This window comes from Puma concolor, chromosome F2, assembly GCF_028749965.1.
Source record: "Puma concolor isolate L17-30 chromosome F2, mPumCon1.1.hap2, whole genome shotgun sequence".
Lineage (NCBI taxonomy): Eukaryota > Metazoa > Chordata > Mammalia > Carnivora > Felidae > Puma > Puma concolor.
This window is the reverse complement of record NC_141684.1, coordinates 61,165,848-61,168,983: the sequence shown is the minus strand read 5'-3', so window position 1 is coordinate 61,168,983 and position 3,136 is coordinate 61,165,848.

The following is a 3,136-nucleotide window of genomic DNA, read 5'->3' as shown; positions in this document are numbered from 1 at the left end:
CCTGCCCCGCGCCGGGCCCCCGCCCTCGGCGCCGCCCCTCCCCAGCCCTGGCGGCGCGCCGGTCCGGGCGCGGGCGGGTGCCGCGGCTGCCCCCTCGCAGGTGGGGAGGGCGCCTCGCCCCGGGGCGCCCCGCAATCGGCGCCCCGCCGGCCGCGAGCCCGAGCCCCTAGCCCGCGGGAGCGCCCCGGGAGAGAGAGGAGCGGCAGGTGCTCGGGGATCCCGGCGACCCAGGGAGCGCCGGAACCGCCAGCAGCTCGGCCAGGGCGGCCGCATTCCCAGCCTCCAGACTCTGCTTCCTAACACCTGGGGTCACGTTCATGAGTGGGCATTTTCAGCAACAAGCCTGGAGACGATAGCGCTTGATGCGCAGCAAACGGGTCTCAGCGGCACAATGTGAGCGAGGCACCCTGACTTCGCCCAGGAAAACTCAGACTGTAGTCCCCCCCCCACCCCGCCCCCGCCACCCCCACACCAGTCCCTGAAGACCACAGCGGCCCCTTAGAAACGACGGGATAAAACCAAAGAAACCATCCTTTCTTTCTGCTATATGTCAGATGAGACTTTCCTGCCCCAAGGAAATGCCAGTTTGCTTCACTCAAGAGGCAACTGATGAATGTTAAGGAAAGGATTAAAAAATAAACTGTGCTCCGCTTTCTGTCAAAGCCGATTTCCCCCGGAAGAAACACTGTTAATGATATCCTAGCAATAACGCCTGCTTTAATAAAGCGCTTGTCTAACTTCTCATACATTTCCTTCCCCTTTCTCTCCAAATTTATTGCATTTTCTTCACCTCACTCTTTTTGTTAACCAAAAATTATCATGGAATTTTCATTTGATTTTATGTTCTAAAATCACTTAAACTATAATGCTTTTGATAAGAAACCAGGAATATAGAGTTTTCTGTGTCTGTGAACCCAAGATTTCTAATGAATTTCAGAGACTGATTTTCGTCCTTTTTCATATAGAGATTTCTTATAGAGGAATTTCCTCTACTCTTTAGAGAAACAAGTGACAAAAGTTTTTTAAAAAATCCTTTACTGTAACAGTAGTAAGACAATGCAAAATAAAAAGTTGTGAAGTGAAAAACCATCTCATACATTATAAGAAGTGTATCTTATGAACTCTACGGGATCCTAAAGTCAAAAAGAAATTCTTTCTTTGTCATTATTCATACAAATAAATCTCAAGGTTGCAAATTCATTTTTGTTTTACTCTTTAGTTAAGTCTCAGCTTTGCAATTTAACCAAATAATACACAGTTTAAAAATGTTTTATTTTTTAAGTTCTTGGTGGTTGTTACTAAAAATCTTTGTCAGCAAATTACACCCTTTGACTTTTACCTGTGTTGTAGGTTTTATTAGCAGCTTTGTACGAACACATTCATGTAAGTTATCCCCTCTTCTTCCCTAAGGCTGTCTCGTTTATGGAATGCCTTTAGCTGGAGGCTTATTCTGTAATGCCACAAGAATCTGGAATTGTTCCAGAAACAGAGGAAAGGAAAATTATCCACTAAGTTCATTTTCAGGAATAAAACATGAAATGAAGTGACACAGAGAGTGGAAGAACATCACCTCTGGTTTACAAGGATTAAACATATAATGTCAAATGTCTGCTCAAATACCTTTTTCTCCCCCACTGCCGTTTTCCTTATACCTAGACAAAACCAAAACCAAAAACCAGAGCCAGGAAGGTCAGGGGTCTGTGCTCAGGAGGTTTCGGTCCAGTTTGATTCTATGATTTCTGACCGATCACCTCAGTGCTCTCATCTCAAACACAGAGTGCTACGCCTTTTCAGATTACTGTGAGATGTCTACAGAAATGAGGGGATGTGTGTAATGAGCACACAGTAGGCACTAATACCTACTACCGTCCTAATGTCCCCTTCCACTCCTACAACCAAGTAAAAGATAAACTCAGTTTTAATAGTGTGCAAAATAGAGGCAAGCACAATGTTAAAAAGAAGAAGAAGAAAACCACAAATAAATGATTACTACTTTAATGTCAAATATAAAAGGGAGCTTGCCTCTGGTAAATAACATTGAAAAAAAAATTCACAGTCTCAAGTTAAAGCTTGCACCGTCTTGCAAACATCAAGATAAGACTCCCCTAACAGGCCCAAGCAAAGGAAACAGTTCCTACAGGACGGGACAAAGCTGGGGACACTGACATTTAGAGCATTTGAGTCCGCATACTTATTGGAGACTGGGTGCAGTCAAATGTAACAATCTGTCACTTTGTTTCCCATGTCTGATAGATGTTTGGAGAGCAGGAATCATCCCAGTGATCATGTGGGTGAATATAGGAAGTAATCAAATGCACCTTAAAAGTCATCCTTTCTTCTGAAATGCTGTCTTTGGAAGCTGTCCAAGATTAGTAAAATTACAGAGGGGAACAGAGGTCTTTCTGTTCATCAGATTCCAGAATGCAGTAATTTTAAAGGACATCCACATATATGATCTCACTCAACCTTGCATAACTGTGAGGAAAATATTGGCACCCCCATTCAGCAGATGACAGAGATTAGACATGTAGCTAATTAGTGACAAAGGGGACTAGAACTAAAATTATTCTTTCCAAAACATTACAGAGTTCTTCCCATTACTTAAAGCTTGCTGCTGGTGGTGGGATGGTAATGGAAAATAAAGACAAGTCAGATTAAGTGCTATGCTAAATACTGTAACTAGTATAATATGTGGAAATGAAAATACAAATAATTTCCCAAAGCATTTGGATACAAATAAAATATAAGATAGTGCCTGGGTGGCTCAGTCAGGTGAGTGTCTTGATTTCAGCTCAGGTCATGATCCCAGGTTTGTGGGTTCGAACCCCACATTGGGCTCCATGCCGAGCCTGGAGCCTGCTTGGGATTCTCTCTCTCTCCCCTGCTCATGCTCTGTCTCTCTCTCATTCTCTCTCTCTCTCTCTCTCTCTCAAAAAAAGAAAAAGAAAAGAAAAAGAAACCAGCACAATCTTAAAGAAAAGAAAATGTGAGATGGTTAGAGAGTTATTAAAGGCATCCAGAATGCTGTGAAGGATGTGGAGGGACCCTCCTGAGGTTGACAAACAGAACGGTGGGTTCTGAGGCTGGTTTGGGGGCATTTGTCAGAGGCAGAGTCACGTGTTGTTGACCATCAGAC